The sequence below is a fragment of the Oncorhynchus masou genome, chromosome 24 (assembly GCF_036934945.1).
Source record: "Oncorhynchus masou masou isolate Uvic2021 chromosome 24, UVic_Omas_1.1, whole genome shotgun sequence".
Classification (NCBI taxonomy): Eukaryota; Metazoa; Chordata; class Actinopteri; order Salmoniformes; family Salmonidae; genus Oncorhynchus; species Oncorhynchus masou.
Window position 1 is genome coordinate 81,494,600 of NC_088235.1, and position 21,066 is coordinate 81,515,665.

General features: G+C 42.0%; 1 pseudogene; it reads left to right on the forward strand.

The window, feature by feature from the left end:
* The first annotated feature begins 206 nt into the window (after positions 1–206).
* Positions 207–20,703, forward strand: LOC135512803 (mesoderm induction early response protein 2-like; annotated as a pseudogene).
* Positions 20,704–21,066: the final 363 nt, after the last annotated feature.

Consider the following 21,066-nt stretch of genomic DNA (forward strand, 5'->3'; position numbering starts at 1 on the left):
CGCTATAGAAAACAATGGGAGACCGGCTAGACGGTGGTGCTGAAGAAGTGGTCCAGGTGTGTTCCGTTATAGCAAGGCATTTTGACTACAAACTTTGAGAAAAGTCCGACTTATTTTCATATACTTTCTTGGTGTCTTTTCGGGTGAAAACGCAACCTCTAGAACTATTTCCTCTCTCGGGTCATTCGTGTGTCAGAGGAAGGAACGTTCAGCACCAAGTTACAGGAAAGCGCCCTGGCCCTGGTCAACGCGTCCTAAAGTGGAGTGGACCAAGCTTTACAAAGTGGCTGTAAACGTAGGGCTACCAGGCTGTCACTAATGTATTGTTTGTGAAAGTATCCGACCAAGAGTTTTAAGTAGACCACTGCTCTATTTACTTAAGGTCAAAAGTAACTCTTGAAAGTTGTTGTAGCCCTGAACTAGCTCACCTGATTGACCAACTCAAAGCCTTGATGATTAGTTGACAAGTTGAATCAGGTGTGCTAGCTTTGGAATAGATCAAATACATGGTGGAATGGCTGGGGGTCCCCCAGGAGATGTTTGAGAACCACTGTCATAGGTCAACTCGTCCTATCTTCATGGATTGTCTTTTTGGCCAAACAGTTGCATTTTTGTAGTACCATTAGTTTCCACTGTTGGATCAACTTTGACCGTTCTTTAATTCATGAGTGGCTGAAAGGCAAGTAGAAAGACTGGTAACACTTACTTACTTAATATGACAGTTGGGCCTATGCATTATTGGGTTGAGCCCTGAATGCTGATTCGCTGACAACCATGGTATATCAGACCATATACCACAGGTATGACCAAGCATGTATTTTTACTGCTCTAATTACGTTGGTAACCAGTTTAGAATAGCATTAAGGCGCCTCGGGGGTATTTGGTATAGCCAATATGTGTCCAGGCACTCCGCGATGCTTTGTGCATAAGAACAGCCCTTAGCCGTGGTATATTGGCCATATAACCCCCCCCCCCCGATTTGGCTGATAGCCATGGTATACAACATTTATTTTTACTGCTCTAATTACATTGGTAACCAATTTATAATAGCAATAAGTCACGTCAGGGGTTTGTGGTATATGGCCAAACTCTGCGTTGTGTTGTGCATAAGAGCAGCCCTTAGCCGTGGTATATAGACAATACCCCACACCCCCTCGGGCCTTATTGCGTTATTATAGCTCTATAATGCGTTTGAGGACTTGTCATAAGCAAGTATGACAGGTCTTATGTCTTATTATCATCTCATAATGATCCTGACTAAATAAAAGTAATTTCGAGTTGACAATTGACAATTTGCTACATTAAGACATACCATTATAATAAGATATGAAAAAGACTTATACATGCTTCAACAAGTAAGAAAGCATAATATCTGTGGGCATTATATCTGTACTGTTGCTCCTCAGTCTGTGGGTGTGTCCAGCTGTCCACTGTAGAACCAGTCATCAGCTCTCAATTTCAGTTGAAAAAGGGTGGTTCAGAAGAAGCCAAGGGTCAGCTGATCTATAATGGGATGAACAGGCACCTCTTAATCCTCCACGATGGTGTGTGTGTGTATGTGTGTGTGTGTGTGTGTGTGTGTTAGCTGGTTCGATGGGCTCTGGAGATCACAGACACAGCCTAGTGGAGATCCTGAGGCAGGGCTATGAGGGGCCGGAGGAGGAGTCCAGGGCCCTAGTGGAACTGGAGAAGAGCCTAGGTGCCGCCCAATGAAGATGGCAACACGCCCCCACACTGTGAGTACAGCTCCTCTGGCATACGGGGCTTAATTTATCAACCGTGTATAACATTCTTATTACTGTAAATTCTGATGTACGTGGAGATTCTAGGGTTTGCATGCACAACAAACTGATCAAACTGTCGCATGCAACATATATGCATATTTTCATTGATAAATCAGAGCCAAACTATTTACAAACCCGCCTGGAAAACAACTTCCATTCACCTTTTATGGTAACAAAAGCACCCTCATTTGTTGTATGATTTGAAGATGTTGGAATTGGGCCATGATAAAAAAGAGCAATGGCAAATGTTATTACATTTCTGTAGAGAAGTGGGCAAAATGTTTTAATCTTTCAAACTAAAAACGCATGCCGCCTATAGTGAGTGCCAAACACTGGCCACGCATTCTACAAGATTGATTGTCCTTTCAAACAATTCAAAAGTAAGTGCTACAGCCCACACTTCTATGCAAAATACAAATTGTTCAATATTTTGCTGATCAATAGATGATTTTGTTTCCTTGGTGTAGGCTCAGAGATTAAATGGGCTATGTTGTGCTTCTATCTCACAACAATGTTGTAGCCTACACATACTTTCAAATATTTTAAATAGGCTACCACTCTATTTACTTTTGAGCATGCATGGCTAATATTTGTTGTTTAGCAGGAATAAACCAGTCATGTCAGAAAAGGAGAGACATGTCCTGCAATATGATTATGATTTAGGCCTATATGATAAAAATAAAATAACCTATGTGACCAACCGGCTTGATTCGGTCTTAAGTAGCAACATTTGAATTTATTTTTTATTTTTTACATTGGATAAAAGTAAAGACTCAGAGCTAGAAAATGGCATATCATACACTACAGTTGAGGAACAATGGGAAAGTATTTCTGCTTTGAAAGTCGATAAACTTGTAACCCCACTTTTGAGAAAATGGCCCTTGAATGTTTTGGTACACCTACTGGAGAGCCCTGCATTGTCTACCCCCATTCAGCATTGTTCACACCCTCTTAAGCCTTAGCTCAAACCATCTCTTTAAGGATTCACATGTGAGGCCATGTGCTAAACAGAGTGAGTACGGTAGTGTACTAAACAATCAAAGCTTTTAAGACTAAAGGCTGGTTTATATTACGTCTATCGACATGTCTGTATCCAGTTGCCGCAGGGACATCATGAACATTCTATTGTCGTCCGACATTAAACTTGTCCTTGTGAAAAAGTATAAACACAAAAACAACAGGCTGCATGGCATCAGTAGCCTGGTGGTCCAAAATAGCATAACTGGTGTATGTTAACCTCCCAGGGATATGTGGGATGCTAGCGTCCCACCTGGCCAAAAGCCAGGGAAAATGCCAAATTCTAATAAATTACTATAAAAATCACACTTTCATTAAATCACACATGCAAGATAGCAAATTAAAGCAATACTTGTTGTGAATCCAGCCAACATGTCAGATTTCAAAAAGGCTTTTCGGCGAAAGCAAAATATGCTACTATCTGATGATAGCACCCCAGTAAACAAAGAGAGAGAAGTATATTTCACCCCTTCAGGTGCGACACAAAACGCAGAAATAAAAATATAATTCATGTCTTACCTTTGACGAGCTTCTTTTGTTGGCACTCCAATATGTCCCATAAACATCACAAATGGTCCTTTTGTTCGATTAATTCCGTCGATATATATCCAAAATTTCCATTCATTTGATCCATTTGATTCGTTTGATCCAGAAAAACACCGGTTCCAACTTGCACAACGTGACTACAAAATATGTCAAAAGTTACCTGTAAACTTTGCCAAAATATTTCAAGCTACTTTTGTAATACAAATTTTGGTATTTTTTAACATAAATAATCGATATAATTGAAGACGGGATGATCTGTGTTCAATACAGGAGGATAGCAAACTGTAGCTAGCTTTCTGGTCATTCCTATATCTAACAGTACACTACAAGTGACCCTCGTTCTGAATAAGGCTACTTCTTCATTACACAAAGGAAAAACCTCAAACAATTTCTAAAGACTGCTGACATCCAGTGGACGCGGTAGGAACTGCAAAAAGGTCCCTTAGAAATCTGGATTCCCAATGAAAACCCATTGAACAGAGCGTGACCTCAAAAACAAAAACATCTGAATGGTTTGTCCTCTGGGTTTTGCCTGCTAAATAAGTTCTGTTATATTCACAGACATGATTCAAACAGTATTAGAAACTTCAGAGTGTTTTCTATCCAAATCTACTAAAAATATGCATATCTTATCTTCTGGGGATGAGTAGCAGGCAGTTGAATTTGGGCATGTATTTCATCCGGACGTGAAAATACTGCCCCCTGTCACCAAGAAGTTAACACCAATAAACCCATCTGTTTAAAAATGAATGTATTTAGTATGTGTCAATCTAGCAAATCAGGCAACTAAAAGCAACTTTCTAAACAATGTTTTGGTTTGTTTCTAGTTTGTTAGCTAGCTAGTTAATGTAAAGCTAGCTGGCTAGAGCCAGTTCAAATAATGGCCATACCATATAGCTGACAATATCTTAAATTTAGACAATTTGTATTCATTATTACAGAAAAATAAACTCACATCAATATCAATATTTACAAGTTAATAGCAAGCTAATTACAGAAAATAGCTTATGGTTGTTAGTTTGACAAAATTAAAGCAGGGCATTCTACCGGAGAATTTTAGAACTTTAGAACACTGTCTTTAGAACACTGTCTCGTTGGCCTAACGTTATATCCTAATTTGACTTTGGTGCAGGTCATGTTGTTCTTCACATTACTGTCTCTGGTAAACACACAGTGTTAAATAAAATCAAAGTTTATTTGTCACATGCACAGGATACAGAAGGTGTAAACGGTACAGTGAAATGGTTACTTGTAGAGTGGAGTCTTTTGTTAAGACATGTAGCTAGCTAGCTAAACAATTATCCATAAGTCCAATTCATAACGTTACAACCCTGCATGAATCTGCAGGTAGCTAAAACTAACCAACTAGGTTCAATGTTAGCTAGCTAGCTAACATTAGGCTATAACTAGCAATGCAAATGGCTCTGACATACAAATAATATTACTACACAGATCATACACGTAGAGTTAGCTAGCTAGCTAACAGTGCGCTTCACCTAACAATGAAAACAACTTTCTGACAAGTTAGAAATGCAGAATATCTTAAAATGTAGCTAGCTAGACTCTCTTACATAGTTCAACGATTTTCCCTCTCTGTCACGGATGCCATGGTTGCCCTTAGTTTGAAGATGTAATCCGGAGACAGGTGTTTTATACAACAGTGTGTTCTCGTTTTGACTCCCTCTGCATATTTGCAATGAAACGACAGAATTTTCTCCATCTGCTTAGCTAGGTTCCTGTATTTTTCCGTGGCTAAACCAACTAGGTTCAAAAGCTTGACCACACTGCATCCCTCCAGACCAGTAGGGAATAACATTATTCTATGTAATAGATGATCAATTATTTCATAATTCCAAATTATATCCCCCAATCCCACATTGACCCAGAGCGATCACTCTATCTCTCTGCCCCCCTTTCTCTCTGTGTAGGGCAGTGAGATGCCCCTGGAGGAGCTGCTGGCGCTGTATGGCTACGAGGTGTCTGACCCCCTCCTACAGCAGGACAGGGAGCCCAATGAGCTGTCAGCCAGTCTCCCTGACATGACACTGGACAAGGTGAGACCTGGGTAGACATAGCTGAGACAGATAACTGAAAACACAGCCAGAAAAGCATCAGATCAAGTGTGCTGACACCCTCGAATTCCACAGTCCTGACAGTTTTTGTTTCTTCTTAGTACTTCATTGATTAATTGGTTATTGGTGCACCTACCTGGTTTTCCAGGCAGAAGTCAATCAATAGTTAAAAGGCAAGGTGGAAAACCAGCATAGAGTACACTGTATTTGTCGTGGGGCTGTTTACTCCTGCATTCAAAAGCATTGCATGATACATTTTTTGGCATTGACATGATGTCTATTGATTCTTTCATGGATAATTATGACTTGGTCCGTAAAGAAATTAGTTAAGACAGGCCATCAAGAAGCAATCTTATCTATAAACACTCAGAAAACATGACAATTACAGAATCACTTTCATGTATCATAAATGCCATTTACTTTACTGTGTGTGATGCTCAGAGAAGGTAGTGGACTGTTCCATTGAGACAGTAATGGACTGTTCCATTCTTCCAGGACCAGATAGCTAAGGATCTGTTCTCAGGAGAAGATGAAGAGGAGTCATCTGCTGATGACCTCACTCCCTCTGTCACCTCCCATGCATCCGACCTCCTCCGCCGCCACTTAAGAGGTACAACCACTGATGTCCTATACAGTATCATACTATATAATGGGTATGACACACTTCCTCCCTTCCCAGCACAGCTACCACTTTCCATTAACAGACTTCCACCCACCTAGCCCACCACTCAGGAGAATCCCCTTCCTGTCATATCACATCAATATATTTTTTAAATGGTCCGAGTGCTCTTTTATGGCAAGACTGATTTGTTGTACCGGGAAGGTGTTATTGGGCAGTATTATGAGAATGCTACATATTGGCAGTGGTGTAAAGTATTCAAGTAAAAATACTTTAAAGTACTACTTAAGTTTTTGGGGTATCTGTACGTTACTTTACTATTTATATTTTTGACTACTTTTACTTTTACTTCACTACATTCCTAAAGACAATAATGTACTTTTTTTCCTGACACCCAAGAGTACTTGTCACATTTTGAATGATTAGCAGGTGAGGAAAATGGTTCAATTCACACATTTATCAAGATAACATCCCTGGTCATCCCTACTGCCTCTGATCTGGCTGACTCACTAAACACACATGCTTTGTTTGTAAATTATGTTGGAGTGTGCCCCTGGCTATCAGAAAATTAAAAACACAAGAAAATGGTGCTGCCTGGTTTGCTTAATATAAGGAATTTGAAGTGATTTATACTTTTACTTTTGGTACTTAAGTATGTTTAAAACCAAATACTTTTAGACTTTTACTCAAGTAGTATTTCACTGAGTGACTCACTTTTACTTAATCGTTTTCTATTAAGGTGTATTTACTTTTACTCAAGTATGACATTTGTGTACTTTTTCCACCACTATATAGAGTGGTGTAACAAATGTTCCCATTTTTATTCTCCAGCCCATTCCCTAGCAAGTGGAGACAAAGGCACCTTAGTCAGCACCTCAGAAGAAGACTCAGACAATGATGACGACACCTCCATTCCCTCCAATGATGGACGCAAGGTGAGACACTGGGGACTACTGAACAGCGCTCAAATCCCCTACAATTACTCTTTAGGTAAACATAAAAACCTGTTTTCTGTGTGACTGAAACTGTGGTTGTTCTTTTACCAGGACATCATGGTGGGCTCAATGTACCAAGCCAAAATCCCTACTCTCAGCCTATACTCAGACCAGGAGAGAGGTAACCCCAAATTTCCCCTTTCAGAATCAGTGCATATTTTGGATTAGTGTGTTGACACTTTTTGATTCGCCTCCATCTCACAAACATCCTTATACCTGTGTCTCTCCATTTCCTGCTCCCAGTCTATGAGAATGAGGACCAGCTCCTGTGGACCCCAGACATGCTGTCAGGCCATGCTGTAGAGGAGTTCTTACTGAGTGCCCAGAGATGGGGAGGCCAGGAGGGCGCTAAAGACACCCTTATCACTGGGGAAATAATCAAAGACAATGATCAGGTACTGTAGCGTGTTGGGGACTAAAGCAGGAACAGAGTGGGACTTAGTGGGGCTAGAGCTATACTGAACAAAAATATGAACGCAACATGCAAGAATTTCAATGATTTTACTGAGTTACAGTTCATAAGGAAGTCAGTCAATTGAAATAAATTCATTAGACCCTAATCTATAGATTTCACATGACTGGGCAGGGGCGCTGACACGGGTGGGCCTGGCTCCCAAGTGGGTGGGCCTATGCCCTCCCAGGCCCAGCCAATCATAATAATATTTCCCTGCCAAAAGCCTTTATTACAGACAGAATACTGCTAAGTTTCATCAGCTGTCAGGGTGGCTGGTCTCGAATGATCCCGCAGGTGAAAAAGCCGGATGTGGAGGTCCTGGGCTGGCGTGGTTACATGTGCTTTGTGGTTGTGAGGCAGGTTGGACGCACTGACAAATTCTCTAAAACAACATTGAAGGCGGCTTATGGTAGAGAAATTAACATTACATTCTCTGGCAACAGCTCTGGTGGACATACCTGCAGTCAGCATGCCAATTGCACATTCCCTCAAAATCTTAAACATCTGTGGCATTGTGTTGTGTGACAACTGCTAATTTTAGAGTGGCTTTTTATTGTCTTCAGGACAAGGTGCACCTGTGTAATGATCATGCTGTTTAATCAGCTTCTTGATAATCCACCACCTGACAGGTGTGGCATATCTTGGCAAAGGAGAAATGCTCACTTAACAGGGATGTAAACCAATTTGAGCACAACATTTTGGAGAAATACGCTTTTTTGTCTGTATGAAACATTTCTGTGATCTTTTATTTTAGCTCATGAAACATGGGACCAACACTTTACATCTTGCGTTTTATATTTTTGTCCAGTATACATTTGTTGGCCAATTAACTTTGTTTGAATGTTGAGTAACTTCTACAGAGTTCACATTGTGGTCGACGTCACAGATTTCAGTCACAACTGTTTCCCCTTTTTCCTCTTTCCCTCAGGCTCTGTATGAGCTGGTGAAATGCAGCTTCAATGCAGAGGAGGCACTGAGAAGACTGCGCTTTAATGTGAAAGTATTCAGCGGTAAGACCGTTCACTACACATGTACTACTGCTGTCTAGTATGCATTGGCATCTTCTTGCAATGCCTTACTAGTAACAACAACTCTATAAACTTATATCAATAATAACTCACTAGTGGAAGCGAATGATTAATTCAACTCAATACAATGTTGCCTTTGAGGTACTAACCACCAGGGGTGGTGGGATGGGTGGTGGTGGTTGGTCCCCAAAAACAAAATTGTTTTGAGTTGAATTAAGATCCTTCAACTCAATAACCACCCCTGTAAATCAAAAATGTGTTGTTAATGCTCTCCAGCTGTTTAGTCTCTGGATGCTACTAGTATTTTCAATTTCAGAGCATTTAAAAAAGATGTCCCAAATTTCTTGTGGGATCATGGAACTTATTTGCTATCTTTGGAACTTCCTCTGCTTTCCCTTGGAAATGCAGTTATTTGATAGACCTAACATGAACCCATGTTACCAACAACTTGAAAACACACTCATTCTATATAATGGCCTAGGTCAAATATTTAGGCTAAACCTCGGGGCTCACGAGTCTTATATCTTATTCGTATCAGCAGTCCTACCCTGAAACCCTTTTTGAATATGGGCCATGGTCTGCCATCTTGACTAAGGCTTAAAAATGTTTTTGATCCTGCATTTCCAGTTGTGCACATCCAAGCTGGGAGTGTAGGTGAAAATGTAGCCAATTGTGCCCGCTCCAGTGTAGGCTGACAAATGATTCATTGTCTTGCGGTATTATAATATAGATAATGGAAATCATTGCATTCAAACTTTGTGGCGCTTATGGGGTGAATGGATTTACAGTTATCATCTTGACATGGTGAGTTACTGTAATAGGGCTGTTGTATGAGTTACAAATAATTAAAGTCTGCTTTTAGGGTATATTCCCACCTAACTGCTGTTGTCTTCTGTGTAGAGGAGCTGTGTGCCTGGAGTGAGGAAGAGTGTCGGAACTTTGAACATGGCTATCGAGTTCATGGGAAGAACTTCCACCTCATTCAGGCCAATAAGGTGAGCAAGAACTGAAACTTCCGTCGTCAGGTTTGGGGAGAACCTGATTTGCTACAAAGCTGTAATTCTCTGTTTTTCAGTCATGACATTGACTGGTATCATACATTACCACTTAAATGCAAATGTTGACAGCTGCTTCATCATAACCTGTACAGGCGCACCTGTACAAACCTGCTTGTCTGCATTGATCAGACAGGAAACTCACTGATCTCCATACTGCAGCAAACAGTAAAGCACACTGTGTTTACATGTCAGGTACGCACACGGTCGGTGGGGGAGTGTGTGGAGTATTACTACATGTGGAAGAAGTCAGACCGCCATGAGTACTTTACCCAGCAGACCACCAAGCTGGGTCGCAAGAAGTACAGTCTACAGTCAGGGAACATGTAAGTAGCACTGCAGATATGAGACGGTCTATCTCAATGACCCTTTCTCAGGGATGCAAACTAGTCACCTTTCAGCAGAATTCTCTGTTTTGAATCCAAAATTGGTGACCTACGTGATTTGTGTAGATCCGTCGAGGAAAGTTTGGGCGAGGGGTGGGGGGGGCTTTGGATGACTACTGGCTGTATGCGAACGAGCGATGAGCGTTTGGAGCAGTACTGGCTATATCCAAGGCGTTCACATAACAACAGAATGCAGGACGCGACTGAAGAGAGAACATACGACCAATGTGCTAGTTGCAGCGTCAGCGTGCGCTCTGGAAAGAGGCGTGGAAGGCAGTTTGACTGTTCATTTACAGCGGTGGGTCCCCTGAACTATAACGAAGAGGTAGGTGAGAAGCCTACTTCATGAGCTCTAACCGGAAACTGTCATTTGGAAAGTTTGAGGTGAGGGAGAAAGTGTGGTGGAAGAAGTATTGTTAGCATTGTTAAGTATTTTGCTAGCTGGATCGAATGATCTGTTATAGCTTTCCAGAGAAATGTTGAGCAACATTAGCCAACTGAACTAGTCAAATAATTGAGTTTATGGTGTGAAAATTAGCTGGCTAAAAAAGTCAGACAGCTAACGTCACAACATCAGATGAGCTAACGTCAGTAACCTAACCAATTCACTATAGTAATAACGGGTAACGTTAACGTTATACGACTCCTTGCCGTTCCTCAAGTTATAACGCGTTAGTTACTTACTGGACCCTGGCAATCTGTGTGAAATGTTAACGTTAACTAGCTAACAAACTAGGCACAGAACCAAGGATATGCATATTCTTGGTACCATTTGAAAGAAAACACTCTGAAGTTTGTGTAAATGTGAATTGAATGTAGGAGAATATGACACAATAGATCTGGTTTAGATAATACAATGAAAAAAACATGTTTTTATTTTTATTGTTGTATCATCATCTTTAAAATTAACAAGATAAAACAAACATTCAGATAGGATGATGGGGACAGTTTCAGAATGATAACTTCCAAAATGAGTGTTCTACATGACATGTATCATGAAGTCACCCAGGTGTCCCACACAAGTAGCCCAAAAGTACCCACGTGGCCAAATTGGTGAAGTTATACATTTTGAATGGAATAACTATATACAAAATACCAAAATGGTATTCTAACACCCCCCCCCCAAAGGAAATGGAGAACAAACATGAAAAAAAATATATACACATTTACAAAATAACAATTTCAATATTTGGAAGACCCTCAGTCCTCTACACAATATTATGCTGCTGATGCCAGGTGCCATAGCACATCCATGCCTGCAGAAATACATTTTGGCAGATGAACATCACTTGTGGCAGGAGCTGGATGAACCAGCTTCAGTAGGGGATGGACACCTTGGCACTGGGGGCTCCCATTCGTAGTCAGTGTCACTGTGAAAGAAAATGTTCAGTTAGAATAGTTTCACATATGAGCCCTGTATCAAGAGGTATAATAAACAGATATATATAGAGTACAGGGAACATAAGGTTGAATATATTATTATAGACCTGCTAGATCTACTGTCTCATTTATATTATGACATTTCAGCTAGATCTACTGTCTCTATTATATTATGACAGACCAGCTAGATCTACTGTCTTTATTATATTACAACAGACCAGCTGTATCTACTGTCTCCATTTCACTTTGGCCATTGTTGTGGGCCTGCCCTCCCCTTAACAGCCTCAAATAGGCTATTTCATTTCACAAATAATATTTTATATTATTAATTTCAAACATCGGCATTAGCATGAGAAGAACTTACCAGTCCAAAACGATGTCCTTTCCGTTCAAAACATATTCCTCCATTTGGGAATCGCTAAATGAATCTTCTTCGATCAATTTCTTCTAAAATTGTGTGTACATCTGTATATCTAGACTTAGATTTAGCGTTTCCTGACTTAGTCGCCATACTGATTGATATATAAACAGCTGAATATGCGCTTTACCAATCAATGCTGTGTGCAACATGTGTTGCTCCTTCCGGGTATGAATCATCAATGTCGAATGAACCTCTTTACGCCGGAGTTTACTACATGGGTTGGTCTTCCAACACATAAACATTACAAATAGCCGTTTACCTCAGCTCATTGGCTCTCTACCCAGCTAGATTTCAAGACGATCAGTGGTCATTGGGTTAAAATACAGTCAATCAATGAAACAGAGGGCAAATCATTGGTGCACAATGATGTCATTACTTGTTGTCTTCAAATCGGTTTCTTTCAGTCAATAAATCAAATCAAATTTATTTATATAGCCCTTTGTACATCAGCTGATATCTCAAAGTGCTGTACAGAAACCCAGCCTAAAACCCCAAACAGCAAGCAATGCAGGTGTAGAAGCACGGTGGTTAGGAAAAACTCCCTAGAAAGGCCAAAACCTAGGAAGAAACCTAGAGAGGAACCAGGCTATGTGGGGTGGCCATTCCTCTTCTGGCTGTGCCGGGTAGAGATTATAACAGAACATGGCCAAGATGTTCAAATGTTCATAAATGACCAGCATGGTCGAATAATAATAAGGCAGAGCAGTTGAAACTGGAGCAGCAGCACGGCCAGGTGGACTGGAGACAGCAAGGAGTCATCATGTCAGGTAGTCCTGGGGCATGGTCCTAGGGCTCAGGTCCTCCGAGAGAGAGAAAGAAAGAGAATTAGAGAGAGCATATGTGGGGTGGCCAGTCCTCTTCCGGCTGTGCCGGGTGGAGATTATAACAGAACATGGCCAAGATGTTCAAATGTTCATAAATGACCAGCATGGTCGAATAATAATAAGGTAGAACAGTTTAAACTGGAGCAGCAGCACGGCCAGGTGGACTAGGGACAGCAAGGAGTCATCATGTCAGGTAGTCCTGGGGCATGGTCCTAGGGCTCAGGTCCTCCGAGAGAGAGAGAAGGAGAGAATTAGAGAACGCACACTTAGATTCACACAGGACACCGAATTGGACAGGAGAAGTACTCCAGATATAACAAACTGACCCCAGCCCCCCGACACATAAACTACTGCAGCATAAATACTGGAGGCTGAGACAGGAGGGGTCAGGAGACACTGTGGCCCCATCCGAGGACACCCCCGGACAGGGCCAAACAGGAAGGATATAACCCCACCCACTTTGCCAAAGCACAGCCCCCACACCACTAGAGGGATATCTTCAACCACCAACTTACCATCCTGAGACAAAGCTTGAGTACAATACGTCCCGCGAAATGACCCATCAGGTTTGCTTGTGTTACAAACAAACCAGTTGATTGCAATGAAACCAAACATGACTGGAAAAGTCACGTTCTGTGTGTGTATTTACCTCAAATGTGTCGTCGAAAATGGAATGAGACGGAATTCACAACACAGGTGGTTCACAAAATGTTTTGTGTTAGGCTATAAAAATGGATTTGATCAAACAAAAAACCACTCATTGTGTAACAATGAGCATTGCTACCGGTTTCCGTGCGCAGAGAGGTTAAGATGTTTTTTTCCCCAAGTGTAATATGTAGATGTGTGTGGTCACAAGCATTCTATTAAAAGGCTGTCATGGTCACAAGCATTCTATTATAAAGGCTGTCATGGTCACACGCATTCTATTATAAAGGCTGTCATGGTCACACGCATTCTATTATAAAGGCTGTCATGGTCACACGCATTCTATTATAAAGGCCGTCATGGTCACAAGCATTCTATTATAAAGGCTGTCATGGTCACACGCATTCTATTATAAAGGCCGTCATGGTCACAAGCATTCTATTATAAAGGCTGTCATGGTCACAAGCATTCTATTATAAAGGCTGTCATGGTCACAAGCATTCTATTATAAAGGCTGTCATGGTCACACGCATTCTATTATAAAGGCTGTCATGGTCACACGCATTCTATTATAAAGGCCGTCATGGTCACAAGCATTCTATTATAAAGGCTGTCATGGTCACACGCATTCTATTATAAAGGCCGTCATGGTCACAAGCATTCTATTATAAAGGCTGTCATGGTCACAAGCATTCTATTATAAAGGCTGTCATGGTCACAAGCATTCTATTATTAAGGCTGTCATGGTCACAAGCATTCTATTATAAAGGCTGTCATGGTCACAAGCATTCTATTATAAAGGCTGTCATGGTCACACGCATTCTATTATAAAGGCCGTCATGGTCACAAGCATTCTATTATAAAGGCTGTCATGGTCACAAGCATTCTATTATAAAGGCTGTCATGGTCACACGCATTCTATTATAAAGGCCGTCATGGTCACAAGCATTCTATTATAAAGGCTGTCATGGTCACACGCATTCTATTATAAAGGCTGTCATGGTCACAAGCATTCTATTATAAAGGCTGTCATGGTCACAAGCATTCTATTATAAAGGCCGTCATGGTCACATGCATTCTATTATAAAGGCTGTCATGGCTAACTGCAATATTAGTATTTTTTCTTTCTATTTTTTCTCTTTCTTAAGACTTGAGTGTCATTTGCAGTAAAGTCTAGGCAACACATATCATTGGAATGCTTCCTTTACATTTTTTTTAACTGTGAGTTAGGTTCACATTAACTACTTTTTATTTTACACACAGAGACTGATCATGTAGATCATATTCTTTGTTTACTTAGTTAAAACCTGCATATCCCCCTGGCAGGGATTTTTTGCATGTTTCAGTGCAAAAAAGAAAAGGTGTCACTTTTTTGGGCCCTCACCAGTTTCTATCCCTGCTTTCTAGACTTGACACTTAAGCTGCATTTAAATGCCGGCTAAATTAGCACATTCCCCCATCATGTTGGTTGTTATGATCTTCTCCTTGGCATGACATTGTTCTCAGAATATATTATTTAAATATGGTGTAGGAAAAGGAAATGTGGACACAGCAGACATATCTTTACCATGATGGGAATGTGACAGGATCATCTTTATCAGAACAGGAAAGCTGCATGTAAACAACAGGTGTAGAGACAAGTAAACAATATAACCTCCCAATTGTCATTGTTTTCAGACCAGAGATTTGTATTATGTTTATATCATGCTGGGAGTTTGAAACTCAAAACGGAAATGAATGTTCTTCTTGGACAAGTTCATGTGCAGTTGGGACTGTTTACACACGTTTCCTACTGTGTTGTCTTCCAGGGAGGATGGAGAGCAGGATGGAGAGGTTGGGGAGATGGAGGGGTGCTCCCAGATTGAGCCCCACTCACCCCCACCAGTCACGGACCTGGACAAGCAAGGTAACTCCTGGTCCCTAGCCTTAGTCCCAGCCTTAGCCCCAGCCACAGTCCTATACCTCAGCCCTGGCCCTGATTCCCGCCCCAGATAATTTTACTGAGACAGACAGACCACAAACACTACAGCTTGTTTGAAGGACTGAGGTCATAAGAGTTAGCTAGAACCATTATTGATAGTTGTATGCCCTTGCCTCTGAAGTCGCAGGAATCCACCCACAAGCTGTACCATTTCAGAGATATGTCAGGCCAAATCACCCCATATCCACCTGTCTCTGTCTTATTACATGAGTCTTATTATTTATTTTCTTTATTATATTATTTGTCTGTTTGATTGGTTGTGTTTATTAACATATGATTTAAAACACTTTTATGTATTGTTTTATGTGTCTGTTTTCCCATTGCTTTGTGTGTGTTTGTCTGTGGTGTTTCTACCTGTGTGTTGACATGGCGGTGCAGAGGAGGAGGGCCGACCCCGTCGCAGACGAACGCCCCGCTTTCTCTTAAAGCCCTGAGCTCACTACACACAGGCCACTCTAATCAGGCAGGGCCACCAGGTAAAGACTCTAACCAGGCAGGGCCACCAGGTAAAGACTCTAACCAGGCAGGGCCACCAGGTAAAGACTCTAACCAGGCAGGGCCACCAGGTAAAGATTCTAATCAGGCAGGGCCACCAGGTAAAGACTCTAACCAGGCAGGGCCACCAGGTAAAGACTCTAACCAGGCAGGGCCACCAGGTAAAGATTCTAATCAGGCAGGGCCACCAGGTAAAGATTCTAATCAGGCAGGGCCACCAGGTAAAGATTCTAATCAGGCAGGGCCACCAGGTAAAGATTCTAATCAGGCAGGGCCACCAGGTAAAGATTCTAATCAGGCAGGGCCACCAGGTAAAGATTCTAATCAGGCAGGGCCACCAGGTAAAGATTCTAATCAGGCAGGGCCACCAGGTAAAGATTCTAATCAGGCAGGGCCACCAGGTAAAGATTCTAATCAGGCAGGGCCACCAGGTAAAGACTCTAACCAGGCAGGGCCACCAGGTAAAGACTCTAACCAGGCAGGGCCACCAGGTAAAGACAGACAGATAGAGGGATGGAGTGAGGGAGGTCTGGGGACAAGCTTCACTAACCCTACCTAGCTTATACTAACCCCACTGGAGTGCTTGATATGAGGTCAGGTTTTCATGAGGTCAAGTTTCATGTGGTCAGAACTAGAGGGTCTTTTCCAAAATACTTTTGAGGGCATTATGATTCTCAGGCCAGGAGATTGAAGGTATGAAATATAAAATACTAAACCATAATCAAATCTCAGGGCTCATGAAAATTATTTTATTGGAGGCTTAGCATTTTAGAAATGTTGTATTGGCTTCCTCTCAATACTTTCTTAATTGTAACCTAAAATGATTGATGAGTAGTTTATTTACATAATTATAAAAATAATGTTCTAATTATCTTACCATGTTTACCTGCCTTGTTAAATTGTACCTTGTCTTCAACTAAGATTTTGTGTAGAGCTGATTGTAACATTGAGGAGAAAAAAAGGGAACCACTGCCCAATGTCAATGCCAGTGATGACTCGGTCAGTTACCATTGAGGTAGTGCTTGTTCAAGTCCCTCTTTGTAATTCTTCTCTCCTTGTCTAGATGCTGAATTGCAGATGGAGGTGTTGGAGCTGTGTGGTGCTCCTTGTCCCAGTCCAAGCCCACAGAGGGAGCAGCTGTTCAGCCACTTATCTCCACTCCCCTCTCTGAAGGACCTGCAGCAGGAGCCCTCTATGAACTGTCCTAGCCCGGTCCGCTGTCCCACCTCTCCCCCTGCCCAGCTCCACCCCTTCCCCCGGCCCAGCGGCAGCCCCACATCCTCCCCAGCAGAGCCTCATCTCCTGGGTTCTGGCTTCTACCAGCTGCAGCTGGGGCCCTTCCTTCCAGACGGCCTGTCCATGGGGCCAGAGGGTGGGGCCTCTCAGAGGCTGAAAGTGGACTTCTCCCTGCCCTCCGTCCCCCAGCCCCCACCCTTGCCTGCCATTGCCTCATCCTCCTCCGTCACTTCTGACTTTGGGGCCATCAGCAGTTACCTGTGTCCCTCGGCTCTGTGCCCCCCTCCCGTCCAGCACTCCGGCTCTCTCACCAAGTGAGGGGAGGAAGAAGGGTGTCTTTACCCTGGAGAACATTCCAATAATGCCTGGGTTGTTTGTACTTCTAAGTACTGTCAGTTGAAGCTAACTTGGACCAGAGCTCACCCATGTGATGGTGTGAAGCTCCCCAGGAGAGAAACTGTCTTTTTGCCCGGGAGATAGGCCTACCTGTATCAGTGTTTACTAGGGGACTCCCACTGCTCACAAGCACAATGGCTTACCTACCTGTCTATTCTGGAAGGGCAGTAGTTCTACGGAGACGTTCTTAGAGAATTCTGAGATATAATGTTGGGACTGGAAAAGCTGGTGGGCTTGTTGATGGCTCCAAGGCCAAAACAGTTAGCCTGATGTTTGTTGCAGTGGCCTCATTCAGAGCAGAACTAGAGACTGTGATTTAACCTCCCTCACTGATTTCCCAACTTTTACTGGGAACAGTGAGCAGCAGACAGACCGCATGACCTGGAATCCATCATGCTGTATTATAGCAGATGTCCACGAGATGTTCTCATTCTCTATCTGTTCTGATAAGGCTGTTTTTAGAAGCAGGGTACAGTCTACACTTGTATGACTTATCACCACTCTGACTGTGGACCTCTTAGGTAGGATCTGCCTCCCTGGTTCACTGAGAGCTTCCACCTCTCTTGAACATCTACAACTGAAACTGAAGGTTTTGTATACAGTACGTTTAAGAGGAAGGATCTGTATAGGAATACCATGAAACTATGCTGTTGAGATTGTCACAACGTTTTATTTTATTGGTCTTTGTTCCCAGTTCAGGTATTCATTGGCAGGTTTGCAATAAGGAACCTGAGTTTGTGATGGGAGTCCTTGTGTTCTCTCTTTCCAGTTTATGTTGACATTTAAAAGGTCTTGTACAGTACCAAACTCCCACAATTGCCTGACAACCACGGTAGGCACATTAGTCTGTGTATTGCGCATTATTGTACATGCTACTGTAGGTAAGTCACTGAATACACAGGTACTGTAGCCTCTGGCTTCTTCCCTGTATCTCAACTCCAGTTTTTGTGTGATTTTAAGGTTTGAATATTGCCCTGAACCACCCATCCGACCTTGTGGATAACATTGAAAAAGCCCAACGGCATTGAAGGACAAAGAACCAAAAGGTGTGTGTTCAGAAGGGTGAAACCTTATGAAGGTTGCAGATGGAGAATGTTATATACAGAGCTAACGCGCTTGCTTATTCCGTACCGTTGCACCCTCCTGAACAGACCCCAGGTTTCACTGATGCTGTACTGTATTCTGCCACTAGAGGACCTTGGCTATCGCCTAGTCTGAAGAGAGCCTGCCTGCTTCGTTCCCCCTGCTCAGGGGGAGAGAATCTTTCCCCTGTGCTCTCTGTCCCGACGGCAGGAAAACTCCATTTCTTTATTTATTCCCCATTTTCTATTTTTATAGGTGGGGTTTTCCCTCTACTCCCTGCTCTGACCTTAGCTGTTCTAGATCTGTTTGTTTTTGTTCAACCGTTTACAGGAGGTTCTGGACGTTGACTATCGGGACAGGAAGGGGAGTAGAAACACTGCCTTTTGTTTATTTTTTAGCATTTATATCATACTGCTTCTGTTTATATTGGTTTGTAATTATAATTGTTATATTTTGTAAAAAAAAATATATATATTAAAAATGTTGACAATTAATGAAAGTCATTGCGCACATACACACACCAGTACTTTAATCTTAGTCTTGTGTACAACTCTGTTGAAAGAGACTTTAGTACTTCAATTCAATTTCCAACAACATTGTACCCACATGATTCTCTTGTGGACAGACTATGTATCTGACCAAATTATGCAAGATTTTAATTCTAGGCTAACCCAAGATTGTACCAAAATGTTTTCACATATCCTGTGATTGGGTGGTGCCAGTAGAGTAGCTGAATAATCCACACTGTGGAGATCTGTAGTTGTTCGGAAACTTGGTTAAACGCAGAACTCACTGAATAACCCAGTAGCTGAATAACACATACCCAAACACATCTCCACAGTACTCATGTACTGGCCTTACACTATGCCTACGGTATAACCAGGCTTCAAATTCAACTGGATATTCTGTACATTTCTGCATTACATTATTTTGAATCAGGGTCTGGTTTATTTGAACTGATGCAACAGAGAGCAAGAAATTACAGGCTTACTTCCTCAAATGTAAACTCATTAATTATTCTGAATTCCTTGGAAAGTGACTAAGTGACTGACGGGTGACTGACAACACTAGCAATGTGGGATGGATATGGCATCCACTAATTCCCATACATTGTTTTTCTAATGTGAGCTGTGATCCACAATTTGATCAACAAGATAGTGAGCTCGGCACGTGTAGCCTATTGGCCCACTGTATGAGAGGCTACTACAGGACACTGTCATAACTGGGGGGGGGGTGCAACAGAATGAGTTAGTAAGGTTCTTGGGACTGTCACACATCTCTACACAGAGCTCTGTGTCTTGTGACTCCGAGGACACCGTTCGTGGTGGCGGACCCCTTTCTAATGAGGCGTGTTGAGTTGTGTTCACAGGCAAGACAACCTTCTTATAACCCATATCTCAGGCCAATGAGAGGGTTCAGATAGGTAGACTCAGGGTGCTGGAGGTATAGGGATTCACCTTGACTCAGGCTTGACAACAGGAGTCTGGCACTAGTGGCTCTTGTAGAGCTTCATATTTGCACTGCTTCAGGTGAGAATTAGTCAAACTTTTTAGAGTGGTGGTTCGACAGGCATTGGAAGTTGGAACAAGTCTTGCTTCTCTTTAAAAATAAAAAAGACTAGCTATTCAAGAGCCCTTGATGGACTAGGTGTTGTGAAATTGGCATGCTGCTACCTCGACAGGGTTTCTTTCTTATCAGAGTGTAGACTAGACCCTCAATAACCTGAAGTAGGCTAGGTTAGAACAGTCTGTTTCATGGACTCACGGACAGAGCTATGGATACACTGATTGACCATTAAATACAAAATGATAGTTTTAACCATGTTTTGAGGCAATACAAACAATACAAACAATACAATACAAACAAACACGTTTATATTTTGGGCTCTGATGAAGCATCTGGTGTATATATATATATATATATATATTCTTCAAGAATCAATGGGTATATATTATTAATATACTGTAGCAACTGCAGATTTCCCCTTTAAATTAATTCAGGACCTTAATTCAGAGCTTGGTTGTGGAGGAATGCAATTGTTTTGGATTGTTTTATTTTCATTGTGTTTTTTCAAAATCATTTTGTAATGTATTGCTTTTTATGTTTTATTTTTCATATGTTATTTCTAGATTTTGTGTTGCCTTTCAGGATATAGGTTTCATTTGATGGCGCTGATAGACATGGCCGTTCTGTTTCTGACTCCTAAGCAACTTTGTTACAAGCATTTTGCTACACCCACAATAACATTGTTAAATATGTGTATGCCAACCAATAAAATTTGATTTGATTTGGAAAAGACATGAACTAATCTCAACATGACATCTCCCTCAGCCCTAGCAAGCCTCAGTGCGTTTTCATGGCCTGGGCTAATGTGACCTGCTACTGGACACCTGTACAGGGCTCTCCCCCAGACACACGCTACACACTGCAGGTCAATATGTAAGATGCCATCACATACTACAACATCTACTGCACAAGTAACTGTTTGTGATTATATTAGGCCCCTCCAGAGTGGCACAGCGGTCTAAAGCGCTGCATCTCAGTGCTAGAGGTGTCACTACAGACATTGGTTTGATTCCAGGCTGTATCACAACCGGCAGTGATTGGGAGTCCCATAGGGCGGCGCATAATTGGCCCAGCATTGTCCGG